Raw genomic sequence first — 24,947 nt, 5'->3', positions numbered from 1 at the left:
TTTTCAAAGGAACTTTCCCTACATTAGTTAACTTAGTTAAAATTCGCTTTGTAAAGGATACCCAATCAACTGCAAGGAAAGTATTTTTGCAAGTGCAAATAGTAAATCAATGTCAATGTAATTTTACATTTATATACTGTAGTAAATAAACTTTCTTTGAACAATTTATCAAGAATGTATGAGACATCCTTTCTGATTTATAGATGAGTGGATATGAAAATGTGGATGACAGTATCACCCCATTTTCCAAGTACTGTAAATCAGTACATTTTACAGTTTTTCTCGGGTTAGTCCATGGACCTAGTATCTAAGACATCTGTTGAGGTAATACATTATCTTTCATGTGATAGAGACTCCGTGCTGGTAGTCTTGGTGCAGACCTCCCAGCAAAGAGAGAAATGCCCTGCCCTAAGGTAAACCTCACACTAATTTTCCCTGTAACGAAACACCTCACACCTTCCCTGGAATCTTGACAATAACACTAAACCTCTCTGTAATACTGACCCTTACACTCAGCTTTCCTGTAATCCCAACCCTCAAATAAACCCTCAAACTTACCTATTTATACTCCTAATTTTAACAATAACTCCAGTTGTAAGACAAACTCTCACAAATAATCTCACATTTATCTTCCTTGGAACCCTAACTTTAACATTAACCCTCCATGTATCCCAACTCTAACATAAACCCTCACACTTACTTTGCTTGCAACCCTGACATTAACCCTCCATGTAAATCCATCTCTTGCTAAACCCCTCACATTCACCCTCTTTGTAACTCTAACCATCACAGTAAACCTACTGCACTTTTAACTAACTCTACCTGTCACAGCAGTGGCTGAGCTCAACGTTGTGTGACAGAGGGAGAGAGCACTATGTGTGGATTTTCAACGTGGCAGAGCACTCATTTCTGCAGTGCTGGGGGCACACACCCAACATACACTATATTACCAAAAGTATTGGGAAGCCTGCTTGTACACGCCTTTAATGGCATCCCAGTCTTAGTCTGCAGGGTTCAATATTGAGTTGGTCCACTCTTTGCAGCTATAACAGCTTCAACTCTTCTAGGAAGGCTGTCCACAAGGTTTAGGAGTGTGTCTATGGGAATGTTTGACCATTCTTCCAGAAGCGCATTTGTGAGGTCAGGCACTGATGTGGGTGAGAAGGCCTGGCTTGCAGTCTCCACTCTAATTCATCCAAAAGGTGTTCTGTCAGGTTGTGGTCAGGACTCTGTATAGGGCAGTCAAGTTCCTCCACCCCAAACTCGCTCATCCATGTCTTTATGGACCTTCCTGGACCTTGAGGAATTTGACTGCACAGAGTCCTGACCTCAACCCAATAGAACACCATTGGGATGAATTAGAGCGGAAGCTCCTAAACCTTGTGGACAGCCTTCCCAGAAGAATTGAAGCTGTTATAGCTGAGCTGCGAAGGGTGGGCCAACTCAATATTGAACCCTACTGACTAAGACTGGGATGCCATTAACGTTCATATGCGTGTAAAGGCAGGTGTTCGAATACTTTTGGTTATATAGTGTATGTTGCATTCTGGTATCTAGGCAGATTGGTGGGGGTTGTTCACACTAGGAGTTCTAAGCACTCTGTAGATTAGTGTGTTGTTTTCCTACAACAGTGCAGAAGATACTGTGTAACAAAAAGGCAAATATGAACACTGATATACTTTATTCTGTTTCTAAAGCCCTGTTGGAGAGATAATGCCTCAAATCCTTTCCCAGTAACCACAGAAAAACTGAGAGGAACTCTGCTATACAGCAAAACATTACTAAACCTTTAACACTTTACTCAAAAAATATTTTTTACTGGAGTTTCTCTACTTTAAGCTAATTTCTCATGTTTAAATGAATGGACTGGGTCAATGGAGAAGGGTCTAAGGTTCCGTTTGAATTTAAAGCAGATTTCACCTGCCTCCTCCCTTACGATCTTGTTGCATGAACAGTCATATTATATTCAACCTTTTAATTAATATTAATTTAAATGAATATGAATTTATTTTCGGCCATTATCGGCACCAATGACCCTATTTTTGGCCGATTAATTTTTGGACGAAAATTATCTGCACCTTTTTTCTATCAGCAAAATGCCTATAGCCCTATTTTCAGCCGATCATTTTTGGCAGCTGATATATCGGTGCATCCCTAGTAATTTGATCACTTGCACTAGACCTAGTCAGAATTCTGGCAGCTGATTTTTGGACATCCTGTAGTCTGTTTAGTGTGGAACTAGGTATCCCAGTAAGTAGAGAGTTATAAATAGTTAGGTTAGAAGAAAAGGTATTTATCACCTTTTCTGTCACAGTGTATGATGGCACAGGACACAGTTAAGTGATGTTTCTCAAGCAGAACAAAAGTGTTCTGACAACATTGTGTGCAAGTGTATCAAGGATCACTCCTAGATTTTCAAATTTAGACTGAAGCTCAAGTACAGTTCCGTAAACAGATAGAGTTAAAGGACTGGCTTTGCAAAGTTGATAGGGGTGCCAATAAGCACAACTTCAGTCTTGCACAGTTTCGTTGGAGGAATGGGGTTATCCATGTCTTCATGTCAAAGAAACAGTTGAATAGGGAAGAAACAGCCAATTTAGAATCCTGTTTAATATGGTTGTACAGTATAACTGGGTATTGTCAGCATAGAAATGATGGTTTCAAAGAGAGAGAGTAAAGCTGGCCATAGAAATTTGGCTGGTTCAGCAGAGACCGGCTACACGATTAATGCATGGCCATCCCTCTTTAACAGAAGTTGAATATTAAATTGACTTCTGTTGAATGGACAAATTGGCAAACGTTTGTTGATCAGCGGCTGTAGTCAATGGCTGCAGCCACTGATCAGTGTATTCTGACAGCGGCAGGGTGCCGCTGTCACAATATTATGTTCTGGTGGGGGGGGGGGGGATTTCTCCATCCAACTTGTTTGTGTGGATGGAAGAATTTGTTAGTTTCCACCTGCAGTGGAGAAAGTAGACTGCACCTGTCTACAAGCAAGCAGATTAGGAAAGTTACAAATTCAGAACATCTAAACCATGGGTAGCCACTTCCTGCCCGGCCTATAGCAGATTGATGGCCGGATGATGGTTCTGTTATCCTGACTGGGCATCATATGATGTCCAGCAGGATAACATGCTGGTGCGCATCCGCAGGGGCGCATGGCGATCGGAGGTGCTGTGTGTCAGTCTGACACACTGCATCTCTGATCGTAGTAAGGAGACTCCTTTTTTTTTTTTTTTTTAATTATTTATTCTTTAGTAGAAAATTACTATATATATATATATATATATATATATATATATATATATATATATATATATATATATATATATATATATATATATATATAATATATATATATATATATATTATATATACTATTTCATTCTGTAGTTCACTTCCGTTACAGCATCTCTTATCTTAATTTTAAAGTTATTATAGAGTAGCTTATCCTGAGTGTGCATTCTGTACCTATCACCTTTCTTTAAGTGGTTCACAGAGCTTTCTCTATCCTCTCCCCTCTAAGGAGGGGGGGATCCCATTTTAATCAGCCACGGTCTCCTCATCCTTTCAAATTCCCTGAGATTTCCTCTTTATGTAGACTGCTTTTTCTTTCCATATAGTCTCATTTATAGTATTGATGCATTTATTCATTGCCGGGGGTGTCTTCGACTTCTTCTACTAGCAATGTAGTACAAACAAATTGCACATGATCACACAAAGCTTCACTCACGAGCAGTTAATTTCTACTACATGCTACTGTTGCAACTAATGTAAAAGGCAGGCATCTGTTTAGTGAATGCTTGTTACTGTCACTGATAAAAGCTTATAGTGTTACTACACCCACAATGGTAAAATCAGTCTGTATCTGCAGGAAAGCATGCTTCTTATACTCACTGTGGAACCGAAGGGATTAATTCTCTTCATTGTGTAAAAAGGCTGTTTGATCCTGTCTTCTCTGATCTTCCCCTTCTTGCACTGTCAATCCATCTTTTGATAGTATAGTGCAGGGATCTCCAAACTACGGCCCTTCAGCTGTTGCAGAACTACACGTCCCATGAAGCATTGTAAAACTCTGACATTCACAGACATGACTAGGCATGATGGGAATTGTAATTCCCAACTGGAGGGCCATAGTTTGGAGACCCCTGATATAGTGCCTTAAGGGCACTGTGCACATGCTCAGTTTTTGGTGTGTATTGCTAGAGAGGTTTTTTTTGGGGGGGGGGATGGTGCATGTGAATAGCACAGGGCCAATCAGCACTGTCCAGACAGAGGGCCAGGGATCCTGCAGCCTCATAGGACAGTCAGAGGAGAATGAAAACAGTGCTTGGCCGGTCACTGATAGAAGTTATATGACTTCTATATACCACTGGTGAGAAAAGGTATGTAGCAGTTTATATTTACTAAAATAATTGCATTTCTATGTTCTGTGTACTGTGGGAGACCAGATATAGTGAATGCATGGTAATGGGTTTAGTAACACTTTAAATTTTCAGGTACAAAATCGTCCATTTAAATATATTCCTCTAGAGCAGTGATTATCAAACTCCTGTCCTCAGGACCCACTAACAGGCCAGGTTTGCAAGATAACTGAAATACATGACAGGTGATCTCATTTGCTGCTCAGTGATTGCAGTATTCTAGTCTGCATCTATTCAAGGTAATACTTAAAATCTGACCTGTTAGTGGGTCCTGAGGACAGGAGTTGTGAACCACTGCTCTAGAGCCACAAAGGACAGAAGTCCACTTTGTATGCACCAAATGCTTTTGCATTCCCAGTTATTATCATAAACAAACTGTGCTGCCCATAACCTATATGGAGTGCCGAGCTGTGGGAGGGACCTAGCAGGCCCACCCACTACAGGCTGCCTGGAGGCATAGACAAGATCGTGCACCCTGCACAAGCAGGAAGAGCAGCAGTGACTAGTCTTCTTTAAGGAAGCTCCTGCACAGGGGCAAAGTTTCATGCTCAATTACTGCACAGATCTGAAAGAAATACACCAAGCACACCAAAATACAAGTAAGACTATACATGCCTCTTGTTTTTAGACAATATTTTCTTATCCCAAAGTTCAGCTTTCCAATTAGTGTTTCAAAAAAATAATAAATTTTTTTGCTACTGACAGATTTAACAATTTGTTGTCCGTAACCTTATCTGCTTCATACTAAAACAATGTGCCATTCATGAGATGATGAGCAGCAAGTTGTTAAATTTCTCACAAACAGATTTAATAGCTTGTATAGCCCTAGGGTAATCTTTAATGATTTCAGTAGAGTAATTGAGCTACAATGTACATAAAAAGGCCTGTGAGTTCCTGTACCCAAGGACATCACAACCTACTTTCCGAGTTCTGATAATCAAGTTAGCTACAACATATCCAATCAGGCTTTGTTCTTTTTTTATCTTTAATTACAAATTTGTTTTCTCTACTAAATTATGACTAAACAATATTTATTTTGAATGCGAAAAAATGTCTTTTCTAAGGACAGCTAAAAAAATTGCATACTGTGATGATTATATATTGATTTCAAGTGAAATGAAAAACAGGAAAGTAATTTGAAGAAACTCAAGTGAATACACTGTAGCGGTGCCAGGACGAGGTCATCCAGTGCCCAGAGCAAAGATGGCAAATTGTGACCTCTCCTTCATTGGTTGAAGTAGGGGCTAATAGATGTGTGTGCAATGCTGACACAAAATATGTAATGGCTGTGGTAGTCGCTAAAAGGATGCCAATGGTTGTGGCACACCACAGCGAACTGAAGAGTTTAATAGTGATGCACTTTCTGTCCCACGGTAGAATATGGTGCTAACAATGGCAAGGGAAAAAATTTCCCATCATTGGCATCACTGCAAGAAATAAAATGCCCCTGTGTTGGCCGTGTTACTGGAATCAAATATGCCGCTGAGTCAGCGGTGGTAGGGAAAAAATGCTGCTGTGTCCATATTGTCAGCTCAAAGAGGTCTAATTTGGCATCTGTGTTGCTGGGATAAAGGAGGGGAGTTGCATAGTTGGTAGTGGGGGGGTCTCTGTGGGTGCATTTAATTAAACATTTAATTAAACAAGCCTATTCCTAGACAGTCTGCCTCCATTAGCCATGTCTGCTGGTCAAACCTGCAGCCTGGAAAGCCTCCGTGTAGGCTTGAACCCATGCTGTCTGCCACTGGGAAAGAGGGCTTACGTGATTGGCTGTCTCTTGGTCCAACCTGGAGGGACAGTAGTCTTCTCTCCTGCCCAGGTTCCAATACTGCACTGGGCTGGGGGTGTTACAGTGTTCCCTGAAGAAGTGAGGGAGGTGGAGCATCTGTATCAGTGAGTGGAGTGGCCATACTGAGGAAAGAAGTGTGTTCTCAGTAGGCACTCTCCTTGCTCATGCCTTCAGTAGGCTACTGCTGGAGGGGAGAAATAGCAGAATCCTCCCTCCTGCAGCCATCAAGGCCCTTGGTCTGACCTGAAGGAACAGCAGTCTTCTTTGATAGGTGACGCACTGCCCATCACTCCTGTTAGCAAGGCAGCTGGAGAATGAAGCAGCTGAAAACTCCTAGCATCCCCCATTGTATATAACAACATTGCATCCAGAGCACATGCCCCTTTTGCCCCCCATCTTCTTTCATGCATCAGAAAACTTTTTTTTCTACTATTTGTTTTTTGTTCCATTATTAAGACAGATGTTTCAAAATGTGTTCAGATTTAAAAAAAAATGTTTAATGAATAGACCATAGACCATACTTGCACTAAATGCATTTTTACCAGTTCTGCAAGTATGGTTGGTGGGTGCTGTAAGCACAGCTGTATTACTGTTCACTTTTACCAGAAGCAGGACTTCCACTATCCCTATTCTGTAATGCCTCTGCAGAGTATGTTTTTCCCTTTTCTGCCACATGTACTACCCATTATGGTTCCTACACATATATTCAAATTGTTCAGGTTACATCAGTTTTTACATCAGTATTCAGTTTCGTTTAGATAACTTTACGTCCATTTTTACATCCACCCACCAGCGTCCTAACAAGCATGACTCACCCCTGCTGTCAGCCAAGGATTCCAGGCTGACAGCAGAATGTAAAGAAAGGAGCTGTCAGTGAAAAATAAAAAACACTGCATGCCCCCCCCCCCCCAATCCCTACCAGGCCCTTCTGCTTTCAGACTTCCATAACCACCAAGCCAGGGTTGTGGGGAAGAGGCCCTTGTCCTCATCAACATGGGGGACACAATGTCCCTCCATGTTGAGAGAATTTTTCTGCACCTCGGTTCCTATGTTTTCAAGCATAGTTGAGTCGCTAAAGCCAGCCACATACGGTTCAGAAGGGAATGGCCAAGATTCGAACCATGTATGGGCAGGCTGATTGTACCCAAGTTGATTGATCGATTTAACTATAGTACAACCAGCCTGTTGGGTATTTCTATAGCCACTAGCAATAATCACTCCACGGGAGAACACAATAGCTCCATGGGAGGGATTCAACATCGTCAGTGTTGATGGGGAATTTCGTGATTTTCTTTCCTGCAACCCATGGTTTCCACATCTGAGGTTTGGATTTTTGGCCTCAGTTCTTCCATGAAGACCTTTTCTGGCCAGACTGCGGTAGATGGGAATACCTGTGGTTTCTGTCAGTTATGTGCTGATGGCACTGCCATGCATCTTCCGACATCGAAGGGAAGTAAGCATGATGTGTCTTTAACCTGCAGTCTCCTTGGCCGACCACTGTGTCTGTGGTTTTCAAAGTTGCCTGTTTCTTTGTGCTTCTTCAAACAGCACATCTTGAAACCTCAGTCTGCTTTGAAATCTTTGTCTGGGAGAGATATTGCTGTTGCAGCATAACTACCTTGTATATTGTTGTCAGTCTTGCCATAGTGTATGGCCTGTGACATGAAACTGTCTTCCACAACCTCACCTTAGTAGCAGAGTTTGGCTGTTCCTCACTCAGTTGTAAGCCTCCTACACCTCTATTTCTGTTTTATTTAATATATAATTATTATATATGTAGCCAGGTGCTGGCTAACTGTGCCTGTGTCATTGTGGGACATTCTGTAACGTCAGCTGCAGTGAGCCTGTTTCCCTCTAGTGCTCAGCCTGGACACTGTGTCATCATCTTCTGAATTCAGAGTAAGCAGAAATCACAGCTGAAAGCAAGGGATCATGGGATATGTGGTCTGAGGAGCCAGGCTTTGCATTGGAGCCAGATTGCTGCAGGCTACAAGTTTCAGCCTCCTGGGAGAGAGAGAAGAATGGTGGGTGAGGACATTAATAGCCTGGTCTGAGCAGAGTCTTTCTCCTGGAACCGCAGCCTTCAGCTGAGAACAGGGACCTGGCCACTCCAGGGGATGCGAGCAGGCACCGCGGCCAAGACAGCGTGGAGAGTCTTCAGGCGAGTGAGCAAGCAGGTCCACCATTGCCAGCTCCCTGTCGGGTGAGTGACTGTTGCGGTTACTCTCATCGTCACCGCTACAGTTACAGCAGAATCCCAGCGTCGCTAGGTGCAGGGCCAGGCACCCTTCACTGGTTGCATATTCCGTAACAGCCTGTTTCGGGACATCCTATTCCCTTGAGACTTGGTATCATCAGGATTGGTGAGCGGGTAGAAGCCCACCCTTTGTACACGCTACAAAAACACTGCATACAGACTCATTTATTCCATCTCTTTACATTAAAGCCTCAAAAAGGAAACACTTTGCTATTTTCTGTTGCTGGTCGTCATTGCACAGCAGTCCTTCTGGGCCCTTATTAAGCTAGCTGAAGACACCAAACATCTACATCACAAGGACTCCTCCACACTCCTCTTCTCCCCCCACTTAAAGGACTCTTGGCACAATATCTGCACACTTTAAGGGGAACTATACTAATTGTAACTTGTTGTTTTATAATTGTGCCACAAAGTTTGTTGGGCCTGTGGCATTAGGATTTGAAGGGAACAGTCTGACATAAAAGGTCATTCTCTTCTCTTTTATACCTGGGGTCATAGGTTCTTCCAGGACCTACTGGTTACTACTGTTTGACTTATTGGGATTTTCTTTGCATTGCATATTTACCAAGAGTAAGAGTTTAACACTGAAATCAACTGTGTTTTCTCTTTTTAAATCATGTTGAAAACAGAAACTACCCAAATGACCCTGATCCAAAGTTTACATACCCTGGAGATTTTGTCCTGATTACAAGCACACAAGTTGACACAAAGGGGTTTGAATTGCTATCAAAGGTAACCATCCTCACCTGTGATCTGTTTGCTTGTAATTAGTGTGTGTGTATAAAAGGTCAGTGAGTTTCTGGACTCCTGACAGAGCCTTGCATCTTTCATCCAGTGCTGCACTGACGTTTCTGGATTTTATTCATGGGGAAAGCAAAAGACTTGTCAAAGGATCTGCGGGAAAAGGTAGTTGAACTGTATAAAACAGGAAAGGGATATAAAAATATATCCAAGGAATTGAGAATGCCAATCAGCAGTGTTCAAACACTAATCAAGAAGTGGAAAATGAGGGGTTCTGTTGAAACCAAACCACAGTCAGGTAGACCAACTAAAATTTCAGCCACAACTGCCAGGAAAATTGTTCGGGATGCAAAGAAAAACACACAAATAACTCCAGGCGAAATACAGGACTCTCTGAAAACATGTGATGTGGCTGTTTCAAGATGCACAATAAGGAGGCACTTGAAGAAAGATGGGCTGCATGGTCAAGAAAGAAGAAAGCCATTACTACGCAAATGCCACAAAGTATTCCACTTACAATGTGCCAAACAGCACAGAGATAAGCCTCAAACCTTCTGGCACAAAGTCATTTGGAGTGATAAGACCAAAATGTAACTTTTTGGCAACAACCATAAACGCTACATTTGGAGAGGAGTCAACAAGGCCTATGATGAAAGGTACACCATTCCTACTGTGAAACACGGAGGTGGATCGCTGATATATTATGGCAAGATAAATATTGATGGCAAGATAAATGCAGTATGTTATCAAAAAATACTGGAGGAACATTTGCATTCATCAGCCAGGAAGCTGCGCATGGGATGGACATTCCAACATGACAATGATCCAAAACACAAGGCCAAGTTGACCTGTCATTGGCTACAGCAGAATAAAGTGAAGGTTCTAGAGTGGCCATCTCAGTCTCCTGACCTCAATATCATTGAGCCACTCTGGGGAGATCTCAAGCATGCAGTTCATGCAAGACAGCCCAAGAATTTACAGGAACTGGAGGTTTTTTGCCAAGAGGAATGGGCAGCTTAACCATCTGAGAAGATAAAGAGCCTCATCCACAAATACCACAAAAGACTTCAAGCTGTCATTGATGTTAAAGGGGGCAATACACAGTATTAAGAACTGGGGTATGTAAACGTTTGATCAGAATCATTCAGGTAGTTTCTGTTATCATTATGATTCAAAAAAGAGTAAACACAGTTGATTGATAATAAATGGCTTCAGCCAAACACTAACCATGAGTGAAAAAGTTTTTGTGTTATCATTCATATTCTCTGAAAAATGGCCAAGAAATCATAAATTCTGCCAGGGTATGTAAACTTATGAGCACAACTGTGTATATCTATATAAGTGACAACACTGAAGAAATAACACTTTGCTACAATGTAAAGTAGTGAGTGTACAGCTTATATAACAGTGTAAATTTACTGTCCCCTAAAAATAACTCAACACATGCCATTAATCTCTAAACCGCTGGCAAAAAAAGTGAGTAAACCCCTAATTGAAAATGTCCAAATTGGGCCCAAAGTTTCAATATTTTGTGCGGCCACCATTATTTTCCAGCACTGCCCTAACCCTCAACCCAGTTCACCAGAGCTTCACAGGTTGCCACTGGAGTCCTCTTCCACTCCTCCATGATGACATCACAGAGCTGGTTGATGTTAGAGACCTTGCGCTCCTCCACCTTCCGTTTGAGGATGCCCCACAGATGTTCAATAGGGTTTAGGTCTGGAGACATGCTTGGACAGTCCATCACATTTGAAAAGGTGCATCGGAAACACTGCGCTAACAAGTGGAAACAGGGGAAGCAGCTACATACGGTCTGACAAAAACAATGGATAAATAAAATTAAAAATGTAGCGCATAATGAATAAGTGTATAATCAAAGACAAAGAAATTCCTTGTTTGTACTTCAATCTGAAAAAGTAATAGTGAAACATCAACCAAATGGCATGTGATAAACATAAAGTCAATCAATACATTTATATATGGGGGATATAATGTCCCAATGCACAAAAATATGGATGTGCTCCAGAGGGTGATGGTATTCAAATGGTTGGCAGAAGTTTGACTTCACAGAGAAAGGACACATCAACCAGATGAGACGATCATGGAAAGGATGTTATGTAAAAACTCTTACCAGATCCCGTGGATTCCCGTGTCAGCGACAGGGAATCGCATGAGCAGTGTGCCACCAAGGGCGTGGAAAGGGACGTCCTGTCACTCCAATCCTCTAGGCTGGACTCTGCATGGATCTCCGGAGACCACCAGGTAGGTCCTCACAGCAGGCAACCAGGATGTGGGTCAGACGAGCAAAGACATCACTTGTGGAGCGGTAGTAAACACTTGACCTCATTCAGAAGGTATGTGGAAAGAAAAAATATGCCTCCACATGGTGCAGATAAAAAAGGGGGTGTTTTTTGTTTCTAAAAAAACTTTTTACAATAAAAACGTGATCACAATGAAATAAAAAGAGTGGGCAACATGGAGGATGATAAATGGGCCCGACGCGTTTCCACCTAAGGGTCTTCAACAGGGGCATAGGGCATTATAGGACATTATATCCCCCATATATATATTTATTGATTGACTTTATGTTTATCACATGCCATTTGGCTGATGTTTCACTATTACTTTTTTCAGTTTGAAGTACAAACAAGGAATTTCTTTGTCTTTGATTATACACTTATTCATTATGCGCTACATTTTTTATTTTATCAGTCCATTACATTTACCCTCAGCTTTTTTAGCAAGGCAGTGATCATCTTGGAGGGAGGGGATCATGCTCTGCTTCAGTATGTCACAGGACATGTTGGCATTCATGGTTCCCTCAATGAACTGTAGCTCCCCAGTGCTGACAGCACTCATGTAGCCCCATACGATGACATTCCCACCACTATACTTGTCTTTGTACTCCTTACCTGGTTACCGCCACACATGCTTGACACCATCTGAACCAAATAAGTTTATCTTGGTCTCATCAGACCACAGGACATGGTTCCAGTAATCCATGTCCTTAGTCTGCTTGTCTTCAGCAAACTGTGGGCTTTCTTGTGCATCATCTTTAGAAGAGGCTTCCTTCTGGGACGACTGCCATGTAGACCAATTTGATGCAGTGTGCGGTGCATGGTCTGAGCATTGATAGGCTGACCCCCCACCCCTTCAACCTCTGCAGCAATGCTGGCAGCACTCATACGTCTATTTCCCAAAGACAACCTCTGGATATGACGCTGAGCACGTGCACTCAACTTCTTTGGTCAACCTTGGTGAGGCCTGTTCTGAATGGAACCTGTCCTGTTAAATTGCTGGTCTTGGCCACCGTGCTGCAGCTCAGTTTCAGGGTCTTGGCAACCTTCTTATAGCCTAGGCCATCTTTATGTAAAGCAACAATTCTTTTTTTCAGATTTTCAGAGAGTTCTTTGCCATGAGGTGCCATGTTGAACTTCCAGTGGCCAGTATGAGAGAGTGAGATACCAAATTTAACACACCTGCTCCCCATTCACACCTGAGACTTTGTAACACTAATGAGTCACATGACTCTGGGGAGGGAAAATGGCTAATTGGGCCCAATTTTGACATTTTCACATAGGAATGTACTCACTTTTGTTGCCAGCGGTTTAGACATTAATGGCTGTGTGTTGAACTATTTTGAGAGGACAGCACATTTACACTGTTATACAAGCTGTTCCAATGTAAAGCATTGAGTGTACAAAGTGTCATTTCTTCAGTGCTGACACATGAAAAGATATAATAAAATATTTACAAAAATATGAGGGATGTACTCACTTTTGTGGAAAATCAATAAAAACGGAGGACGCACTGGCCTAGTGCATTATCCAATGACAGATTTATTAGAGATAAAATATAGCTACTCACAAACATAGCTAGTGTAAGTGCTCATCCAGCCACTGCATGTGGCTACAGTGTCCCAGCTTTGCAAAGCCTCTAGCTTGAGGTGGACCTCACCAGGGTCCCTGCTGGCTGGCACGTTTCAAAGGTATGTCCTTCTTCATCAGAGCCAAATAACAAAGGCTGTATGATCCTTTGTTGTTTGGCTCTGATGAAGAAGGACATACCTTTGAAACACATCAGCCAGCAGGGACCTTGGTGAGGTCCTTCTCAAGCTAGAGGCTTTGGCAAAGCTGGGACATTGTAGCCACATGCAGTGGCTGGATGAGCACTTACACTATTTATGTCTATATATTATCTCTAATAGAATTGTCTTTAGATAATGCACTAGGCCAGGGCGCCCTCTGTTTTTATCTATTTTCCAGCTTCTGTCTTGGCTGAGGGACCTCTGGCCTAGCCGCCTGAAGATTGCAGATAGCTATTCTAAGCATCCAGGACACTGACAATCCCAAGTACAGAAACTGACTGATACTACAGGCAGCTACACAGAATTCAGGAAACCGTGAGTACCTGCTTTCTGGGCCTAGAGACTTTTTTTGGACTCATTTGAGAAAGATTTTCCTTTGTCGATTCAGAACTATACTTCTGCTGAGGAGCCCCTATTTATTACCAGTTTACCTTCACTTTAAAGGGGGTGTCTTTACCCTGAAGGAATAGTTCAGATTAAGTGTCCTCTACTGCAAGTTGTTAAAGTTTATTGGAGTATCCCTAGGCTCCCTCTCACCCTATCCCCATTCTCTAACAAAATAAAAAACACAAAAAAGACATGCACAGCCTGTTTTCTGCCTTGAGTGAATGGGCAATACCTGTGCTTGGCTGTTGTGTGCCTATCAGGGAATAAAATCTGGAACCAAACAGCCAGAACAGTCCCGCCTCTGCACTACATATGATGTTAGTGTAAGGCTAGCCAGTTAGCTGTGTTGGAAGGGTAAAACAAGGTAGTTGGCCTTGGGTGACGAGAGAGATGAATCCAGCCCTATTCACCAGAGATGAGCTTCTTCTCTCTATTCAGGAGGGCGATGCCTTGAATATAAATGACAGTAAATGCAATTGTTTATATAAGCTTTACTAGCAGATTTGTTAGCATTTGAAAGTATCTCTGTGACAGCATCAATATACTGGTTAATATTTATAAAGTATAAATTTGTGTGCTAATCTAATTATGGTAAAATATGTGCTTCGTTATCTTGTAGCAAAATGTGGCTATCATCATAAATAAAACTTACTGGCTATAAATCTGACATCACATTGTCCAAATAAGAATAGCTGTAACATTAACATTAGAGCAAACTGGAAATGAAAAATTCCTTTTTCTGGAGAATGATGAAAGTAGGCTGGCGCAATTTTTCCATTGAAGTAAACACTGCCTTGAAAAATGAGTTCAGCAAATGCAGACATAAGCAAGATCTACAATGGGCTGATGAGACTGAAATAAATGACTCCGTGCCAAAGAGTTCAACCTTTCCCCTGCAACATGTGCTGTGTATTCTGCAGAAGTAATAAATTATAAAGGTGTTTTTAGAGAGAGCAGTGACCGAATTCTGTATTGGACTCCTAAAATAGAGCCCCCTTTATTAGTTTTTTTTTTTCCATAAAATTTTTATTGAAGTATAAAACGTATGGTATTAGTTTTTGATTCTGTCTGGCCAAGTGTGTATAATGAAAATAGGGAAAATATTAGGAGATAACATTTGGAGATGATGTATGCAGAATATGGTATTTCATACTATCCTTGAAAAACGGGGGAAAACTGCTTTACTAATAGGTAATCAATCAATGCACTCCCAATGGCTTAGAACCACTGTACATGATCTACAGTCACAAAATCCATTTAAAGGATAAGTTCACCTTAAAAAATAAAAATAAATAAATGCAGATTTTTTTTTTTCTGGTAAAAAAAATGTGCATTTATTTATTTTTGGAACCTATAAAGCATTGCACCAGTGATCAGCAGATCACTGATGCCATGCAAGTCTTCTATAGATCTTTCTGTCTATCTGTGTACCCGTACATCCCATGCGGGCAAGTAGATACACTGACCGGAATTATCAATGAACTACCACGAGACTTCACAGCCCCATGGTAGTTCATTGAGAACTGCAAACTGACAGCCGCAAATGTTGGGGGGTTGTAGTTCATTCACAGACACAGAGCTGTGCGAATGAATTACGTGGTTTGCGGAGTCCCGCGCGGGAGCACAGATTCAAAAAAGTGACAGCTAGTACGGGCAACTTCTCCCTGTACTGCTGTCACAGGGAGGGGGCGGGGATTGGGCTGGAGCTGCAGCATTGTGAACATGTTTACGTGTTCCACCCTAAAAATCGGTGGAACGTGCAACATGTTCCCAAAGGTGAACATATCCTTTAAAATGCAACAGCTAAGTTCTTATGTAACAATGTCTTATTTTGACTGTACTTGCATTGCTAGGTTCCTTCCTGATTGGTTGTGCTGTAAAGATTTTTTTTTATAGTTATACTATCTGCCAGCCTCTGTGGAAGTATAGAGTGTTATGTACTAGGAGTCTAATATGGACTAATTGCATTTTTGACAGCTTTTCAATCACTGATGAGTTCCCAGCATGATGAGTCCGATTGCACTGTTTAATACCTGGAACATGCTTATGGAAAGCTCTTTGCCTGTTTAGATTCTCCATGTGAGTTCAGAGCCTGAAGTCTCAGCCTTTTGGAACTGAGAGTGAGAACTACTGACTCTTGTTAAGGACCTAACCCAAGTGGCTCTTGCTGAGGAAAAGAGGGCGGGGAACCATGGAGCCATACTAGAACCTCCACTGGTCTGATGTCTGCAGTGATAGTCCTGGTACAAAGAAAATATACTGCAGAAACCTGTTTTGTGAAAGCTTCTTCAGCCTGCTGTGAGAGTAGATCGGTGCAGTTAAGTCTAAGCATCTATTCAGAGGTTGAACTTTGGATTTTCCACCCATCCCCCAAGTTCTATGAAAAACCTAGAACTTTAATGCCTTTTTAAATATCTGAGTCCATGAAAATACTTGGAGACCAGGCTGTTAACTTTTTAAAGGAATTTGCATTCTACGGGAATTTACCCCAGAGCTTAGTGAATGTGCTGAAGTTTAACAAAGTACCCAATCATGTGCAAGGAAAATAAAAAAATAGCATTGTACATGACGGGATGATGGAAGTCAGCAGAGCTTCACCTCATTAATTAATTCACTTGCAAATTAAAAAGACTATTTACTTGCAGTAAATCAACCCCAAGGTGTCCTCAATCGGATGTCCCACTTCTTAAAGAGGAATTGCAGTCTGCTCACATAATTTGTAATAAAAACATCTTTGCATTCTGAAGCTTCCCTCCAACCACTTTGCATATTATTTTATATATACTGTGATTCTGTACTTTCCAAATATGCTGCAGAAATCTCCCTCCACTGCATCTATTTTAACTGTGGGCAGCTGAAGCTGCTGCCTGTTCACTTCCTGGATTTACACAGACACAGAGGCACACCGTCAGCTCTGCAACTCTCATTGGCCCTCTTATGACTCATCCCTCCTCCCAGGAAGTGGGCTGTATAAGGTATTTACTGGCACAAAAAAAAATGTTTTGCTATCCAAAGTTAAAACAACAAGGGCAGAAGAATTAATAGATGGAAAGTTGAAAAAATGACTGGAGGTCCGCTTTAAAGTGGTTGTAAACTGCTGGGTGTCTTTTTTTTTTTTTTTTTTCTGACCTGCAAGGTAAAGCCATAATGTGCTAGTCTGCATCATGTACTAGCACATTATGTGAAACTTACCTGAAAATGAAGCCTTCTAGCGATGCGCTGGAGGCCACTTCTATCTTCACCCATCTTCCTTCTGGGTCCACAGACTCTGGCTGTGTGACTGGCCGGAGCCGTGATGAGATCACTCCCGCGCATGCCTGTTTAGGAGATATTTACAGTACCTATAGGTAAGCCTTATTATAGGCTTACCTATAGGTACAAGTAAAAGATTGAAGTTTACAACCGCTTTAATACAAGATTCAAGTTTACAGCCACTTTAACTACCACTCCTTATGCACACTGGACGTTAAAATAACGTTGAAAAAAGCGTTGCTTTGCAGTGAGTTTTTCAACGTTTTTCAATGTTTTTGCAATAGCATTTGTAGCATTTATTAGCGTTTCTCCGGGTTAGCGTTTTTTGTTTTTTAATTTTTTTAATGGATAAAAAACACTAAACGCTGGTGAGCTGCGTTTTTGAGCACTTATTGGCGTTTATCAGCGTTTTTTGACATTAGAGCGTTTTTACAGCTGAAAAACTCCTCTCAGAACCCACTAGTTTTGGGGTTTTTTAACAGCCAAAAAACGCCCCAGGTAAAAACTGCTGATAACAGCCTATGTGTGCATGGACACATAGAATAACATGAGCAGTTTATTGACTGGAGAAAAAAACGTCTAAAGCCAAAAACAGCAGCTATAAAAATGTCCAGTGTGCACGTCCAGTGTAGGCACAGCCAGAGAAATTTGTACAGTAAAAGACCCCTTCTCAGTCTCTAGTTACACAGGTTTATTTATTTTATTGGCCAGAATTTTTATTTATTCTGCCCATTGACTTTATGTCCAAAAGCTCCTTCCCTGAACACAATTCTTCTGCTTTCAGGAGATGGAGCTTTGACTGCCTCTAAACTCTTCTGCTCCTAAACACCTCTAAAAGCCTGTGGGGTTGATTTACTAAAACCTTTTAAGGTGAGACTTCTTATACTGGGCCATCGGTACTTCAGTGCAATGGAACAAAACTCTCCAGGGCTCCAGAAGTATCTCCTGTCCTGTTATGTCCTGGATAACATAAGCTATTCTTTCCCCTAAAATATTTGTTCTAGGGCAGGTCCACCACATGTGTGCAAAAAGGTTCCAGGTGCATCGCACCCCCTCCAAAACACAAGCGATGCCTCCGCCCCAAATCTCCTCACTCTTACCGGAGTCACAAGCCATCTCGCCATCTCACAGTGGCAGCAATTGATGGGCACAGTGGCTGTGTTTGATGGCACAGTGGCTGCGTTTGATGGGCACAGTGAGGCCCATCAAAAATGTTTTTTTCAGAGTTTTTAAGTTTGTGCCCCCCCAAAAAATTTTGAGCACCAGCCGCCAGTGGATACCGGGATGATAACCACTTGAAGTCCAGCGACACCTGGGTAAGTTTCTGGTCCAGAAATGGTTGATTATGTCTCTCAACTACAGTGTTTCCTTTTTCACCCAACAAATAAAATACAAGTAATAATTTTTCCCCGGTGAGAAATAATTAATATGAATTAAAAAAAATCGAAACTGCCTACATGTCCTATCCCATATCTTAAACACATTTTTGGTGAGTGGATTAGTGCTTCTATTTAATTCTCTAAAACTTTGTGGAATCCATATTGTCATCTCTAGACCTGGCTTTACTCTGTGCCACCTCAGTCCCAACCCAACTTTTATTTGTTTCATTTTGAACCCAATTAATCATTATTTACTGCTTTTAAAATCTGACAAACCTATTCCACCTTCCCCTTTTGCCTTAACCAACACAGCATAAGGGATCCTTGGGAGTTTATGTGACCATATGAATTTCAATATACTGTATGTATTGGCGTATAACACTCACTTTTTCACCATGAAAATCGGGTGCAAATAGCGTGTGCGTGTTATACGCCAATACTTTAACCACTTCCCTACCCACATATAGTCATATGACGTCCTGGGATTCCCGGCTGTCTTAACCCCTTCACTGCCTGTCACATTTACACAGTAATCAATGCAATTTTATAGCATTGATCGCTGTATAAATGTGTATGGTCCCAAAAATGTGTCAAAAGTGTCCGATGTGTCCGCCATAATGTCGCAGTCACGAAAAAAAATCGCGATCGCCGCTAAAAAAATAAATATATTTTTTTAAAAAATGCCATAAATCTATCCCGTATTTTGTAGACGCTATAACTTTTGCGCAAACCAATCGATATACGCTTATTGCGATTTTTTTTTTACCAAAAATATGTAGAAGAATACGTATCAGCCGAAACTGAGGAAAAAATGTGTTTTTTTTTTTAAAAATTGGGATATTTATTATAGCAAAAAGTAAAAAATATTGTGTTTTTTTTCAAAATTGTCGCTCTTCTTTTGTTTATAGCGCAAAAAATAAAAACCGCAGAGGCGATCAAATACCACCAAAAGAAAGCTCTATTTGTGGGGAAAAAAGGACGTCAATTTTTTTTGGGTACAACGCTGCACGACCGCGCAATTGTCGTTTAAAATGTGACAGCGCTGAAAACTAAAAATTGGCCAGGGAAGGAAGGGGGTGAAAATGCCCTGTATTGAACCGGTTAATTACCCAAACCCAAGATTAACCATGCCGAAAGTCTTGGAGGAACTAAACCATTATGGGGATCTGTCAAATTTCAAAATCGATGCAACTAAGTCAGACATGTTGAATATTTCAGTCTCAAGAAAAGAACAGAAGGCGATACAACCCACATTCTCTTTCACATGGCATAGGAAGGAACTCAGATACCTAGAAATAAAACTGCTGGCTTCATTTAGTGACTTATATAAATCTAATTACATTTTGCTACTTAAATCAGTTAAAGAGGAGTTGAATTCCCTCAGACATAGACCGATCTTGTGGCTGGGAAGAATTAACACAATTAAAATGAGAATACATACCAATATGCTTTATACATTCCAGATGCTTCCAATAGCATTACTGCAAATGTATTTATTTTAGGAAATTAAGATCAATTACCGTATTTATCGGCGTATAACACGCACAGGCGTATAACATGCATATTCATTTTAAGAGGGGAATTTCAGGAAAAAAAATTACATTTTAAATAAGGAGCTTTGAAGCAAAATAAGGGTCAGTGCCCATCTGCAGTCTCACCATTGCCATCAATGCAGCCTCATCAGTCCACATCAATGCAGCCCCCATTGCCATCAATGCAGCAGCCTCACCATTGCCTTCAATGCAGCCTGATCGATGTCAATCTGCAGCCTAGGGGGGACAGTGAGGGGGGCGGGATGAGCGCCGACAGATTACATACAGTGAGAATCTCCTATGATAGACAGAGCAGTGGTCCAATGGCGGCCCAGGAGAAGGGACTTCCTATTACAGAGGCCGCCAAGTAAACAGGAGATTCTCACTGTATGTAATCTGAGGGCACTCGTCCCGCCCCCCTCCTTGTCCCCTCCGAGGCAGCTAAAATTAAAGAGTACGTCTTCTGCATACGCGGCAACCTTGCACTCTCCATGTCCGACTCTTACCCCTTTTATGTTTACATTCACCCAGATCAAAGCTAACAAAGGTTCTAAAGGCAGAACAAATAACAGGGGGCAAAGACACCCCTGTCTTGTTCCATTAAACAACTCAAAAGATTGAGATAAGCGGCCATTTATCTGCACCTGCATTTGCCGAGGGATGTAGTATAACACTGTTATCCATTGCATCATTCTTGGCCCGATGTCAAGATGTTTCAAAGTTGCCAGCATGAATCCCCAGTCTACCCTGTCACAAGCTTTTTCAGTGTGCAGTGATAGTAGTAGAACTGGGGAGCCATCTCTTCTGACACTATGCATCAATAAAAGTGTCTTAAGGGAGTTATCTTACCCCTCCCGGCCTGAGGCAAATCCTAACTGATTTGTGTGAATCCATTATGGCATCAGAGGTTTTAATCTATCCGCTAATATTTTGGCATAGATCTTAGTATCTATGTTTAAAGGTAATTTCAGCCTATATAAGTAAAGAAAACAAAAAACCGCACTCAGCCTTATACATGTGAATGGCAATGTGATAAGAAAAAATGTATATTTAAACAGTCCATATAGTGCCTTAATAGTCCAAGATTATAAGTGAATTCAAATCTTCAAAGATCAGTCAAAGTTGATAGGTGCACAAACGGATCAGATGGAACAGCAAATAGTATATAGAATGCTTGCCAGATGGCAAGCCAAATCAAACGAGTGGCTTAAACCCAGCCTGGGCCTTTAGGGAACCAATCCAGGTGCATATGAGCAATACTTCCACTCGTAAAGAATAAACGTGAATCCAAACGAATTTATCCCAAAAAATTTAAAAAAACATAGTGTAATATTGTCAAAAAATGGGGAAAAAAAGAGAAAGGAAAGCCCTTACACAGTGATGAATCATAGAGGATCATATAAAACACCCAGTGCCCATAAACACACAAAGGGTCTCTGTGCAAGTGACATAAATAAATAAATAATGGAAATGAACCCAATGGTGAGTATAACAGGAAGCATGCAGAGTGACTGCTTACCAGATATTAATGGAATAAGGTAAATAAAACAGCAACCATCGGATAGTTGAATGGTAGAGATAAACACAAAGTGCCGCAAACCACACCAATTTCCTGCTTACCAGATGGAAGCCTTGGATAGACACACTGACACAGTTAGGGAAACAACCTCCTTAACCGGGCACTGTACGCCAATCACGTCCGTCTTAACCAAAGCCCCACGGTATTGATTTTGATCTATCTCATCGAATGCACAGAGGTAAGGGAAATTACTGCGAACAGCTTGAAATTCTTCCTGTGAGATGTGACCATCACCATCTTCATCAAAAAGCCTAAACACAGAAGTTGTAGCAATCAGGCGCTTGCGGCACACTCCATATAATTAAAAACAGCATCAAATGCAGAATTTTGGCCACTAGAGACCGGCACTATCCTGGGCATATGTACATGGACAAGCTCAGAGGTAGATGTCTTTCAGATGTCTTTCATCCAATTGGTATACAAGGGGACACTTAAACATAGATGTATTCAGCGTGTGTCACTCTCTTGATGGTCTCCTGTGAACACGTTTGGATTCACGTTTATTCTTCACGAGTGGAAGTATTGCTCATATGCACCTGGATTGGTTCCCTAAAGGCCCAGGCTGGGTTTAAGCCACTCGTTTGATTTGGCTTGCCATCTGGTAAGCATTCTATATACTATTTGCTGTTCCATCTGATCCGTTTGTGCACCTATCAACTTTGACTGATCTTTGAAGATTTGAATTCACTTATAATCTTGGACTATTAAGGCACTATATGGACTGTTTAAATATAAATTTTTTCTTATCACATTGCCATTCACATGTATAAGGCTGAGCGCGTTTTTTTGTTTTCTTTACTTATATTTGGTGTACCCCACTTTTAACCGCAGCATATCCACTCCATATCAGCGCAGTTTTTTCTTTTTCTTTTTAATTTCAGCCTATAGCTTGTGGGCAATGATGGAGCCTTACCCTCTTGTATTATAATTAAAATATATGCTAGTAAAGACTCTATACGCATATGTACTCCTCCAGTTAGCAAATTCAAATACTCGCACAGTCAAGGGAGCAATTGCCTTTGAAATTTTTTATAATACATAATCGTATACCCATCTGGACTGGGATTCTTTCTAGGTGCCTTACTAAAATCTAGTGCCTGCAAGTATTGTTGCATCATTACATTACTCTTTTCCTTCACAAGGTTCCTTTCATTTTGACTTACATGATATAGTCTACTATATCCACTTGAAGACCACTTAACTGCAACTAGATGCCATAACCCCAGTATTAAAATGTATTAGCCGCTGAATAACTTTAGAAGCGGCGGAGGGGTCAGTTCCCCCTCCCACTGCTTTCCAGTGGTTCTCGGGCTTACCTAACTCATCGGGAAGCCCAGGAACCGATTCAGCGGTGGCTGGCCACAGGGCCACTGACGGGGCCCCCTTCATCCACACCCTCAACCCCACCACTGGCCCCACCCCCTGCCTTAAGATCCAGAGAAAGAGCTGATAGGGTTGGAAAGGGGTTAATGATGCCAAGAGGTGCCCATGTCTTACTTTGTAAACTTACAATCTGTTTATTTATGTGCAGATCAGAGCCCCCTCCTCCATCATATCACAGCCCCCTCCATCACCTGCCCCTTTTACTTGTAAATAAAAAGTGTCAGAAGAGGCCTGGTCCCTAAAGTGTTACTAAACCCACAACAGTAAAATCATTCTGTACATGAAGTAAAGCATGCTTGTTATACTCACTGTGGATCCTAAAAGGGTTAATCCTCTGCTGTATTGATTTGTATTGTAAGTGTACTGTCTCCCCTCATGTTGTAAAGTGCTCCACAAACTGTTGGTGCTATATAAATCCTGTATAATAATAATAATATTATTGCTGGAAAGTGTTTTATTTTCTTGGCAGAGTGCATGTGATCAGCACAGGGCCAATCAGCACTGTCCAGACAGAGGGTCAGGGGTCCTGGATCCAAATAGGATAGCTCAGTGCAATATGAAAACTCCTCCTACAAGCTTTAACCAGGAACTGATAGAAGTCATAAAAATGCTATATACTGCTAATGAGAAAAGGTATTTAGCAGTTGATTTTTACTAAAATAATTGCATTTGCATGTTCTATGTACTGTGGGAGACCAGATGTAGTGAATGCAGGGTCCAGGGTTTAGTAACACTTTAAGTGGATTTAGTCACTGCCTTTTTTTTTTTCCCCTCAGCGCCCTCACCAGCCACTTCCTAGGTTTATTTCCCCATATGATCTCTTTCTTTATTAACAATGACAAATGCATCTAGTTTCTTGCTACATATACTAAAATGGCTATTTCGCTGTTTATCTGGAGTAACACTTTCATTGATCTGAGTTCTATGCATCCCAGAACAGCTAATTCTTCTTCTTGTTGATAAAATTCCACATTGCGGGACCTTCCTGTAACACTTGGATGTAAGTGGTTGAGACGATAGTGGTCTCAGAGGCACTTTTTGCAGAAGATCAGGGGTGGGGCAGAGGGAGGGGGGTAGGGGATGTGGTGCTGCTTCAGTGGACATTTTAAGTAGACTATTTTTTTCCTTGCTCCCTCTCCTCCTGCATGTCCAATACATTTGTTGCCAGATCCAGCAGGGGAACTCACAGGAAGGGCATATGGGATTTGGAAAGATTGCCTTTTTACCTCCACACTAATTTGTGTGTAAGCCCTATGATCTCCTAAAGTTAACATTTTCCTCCTGACATCTAAAAATAACTTGAATTGTTAAACACTACACTATTACTGCAGTTTAAATCTTCCTAGTGCTATAAATCATCTGGATAGGTTCATACTGATCTTATCTACTTGAAACAAACTTCTGTAATCTATCTCTTCACCAGGGCACAGTAACTAATTTCTGCAAAAACACTTTAGAAATAAACAAAACTCAGCAAAAAAAAAGTCTGTAGTTAAGAGCATGCTTTACAGTGGTATAGGTGGCTTTGGACTTGTGTTTTGCTGCTGAAATAAATTTGAGTATGTGTACATCGGGATTTGTTTTTTCCGCTTGACATATATCTGTGCAAATGTACATGGGTATTTGTGTTTTGCTGTTGACATACAATATGTATTCTACATGGGCATTTGTGTTTTGCTGCTGACATATCTACTTTACATGGGCATAAGTGTTTTGTTGCTGACATATGTACTCTACATGGGCATTCGTGTTTTTTTGTTTTGCTGCTGACATATGTACTCTACGTGAGCATTTGTGTTTTGGTGCTGTCATGCGTAGTGTTCATGGGCATAAGTGTTTTGCCTATGACATATGTACTCTACATGGGCATTTTTGTTTTGCTGCTGACATGTATTTTGTACATGAACATTTGCATTTTGCTGCTGACATGCGTAATGTAAATGGGCATATGTGTTTTGCTGCTGACTTACAATTTGTGATGGGTTTGTAAGAGTGCTGGAACATGGTGTTTGAATTTTGAATTGCATAGAGAATTTGTAATTTGCATTTATTGTTGCTTTTACCATGCATGTGTTTTAATTACCTATTATTTATTTGATCATTTAATGAATACCTTTCTTTTGTGTTGCACTGTGCACTA

The 24,947-nt window shown here is 41.1% G+C and overlaps 1 protein-coding gene across 1 annotated transcript in view; it reads left to right on the top strand.

Annotated features, from left to right (window-relative positions):
• PITPNM3 (PITPNM family member 3) overlaps positions 1–24,947 on the top strand; it is a 1,020,867-nt gene that overhangs the window by 425,772 nt on the left and 570,148 nt on the right. The gene's annotated exons all lie outside the window — the stretch shown is intronic.

This window comes from Aquarana catesbeiana, linkage group LG02 (assembly GCF_042186555.1).
Source record: "Aquarana catesbeiana isolate 2022-GZ linkage group LG02, ASM4218655v1, whole genome shotgun sequence".
Lineage (NCBI taxonomy): Eukaryota > Metazoa > Chordata > Amphibia > Anura > Ranidae > Aquarana > Aquarana catesbeiana.
Note: the sequence above shows the minus strand (reverse complement) of the source record. Positions and strands in the feature narration are given on the sequence as shown.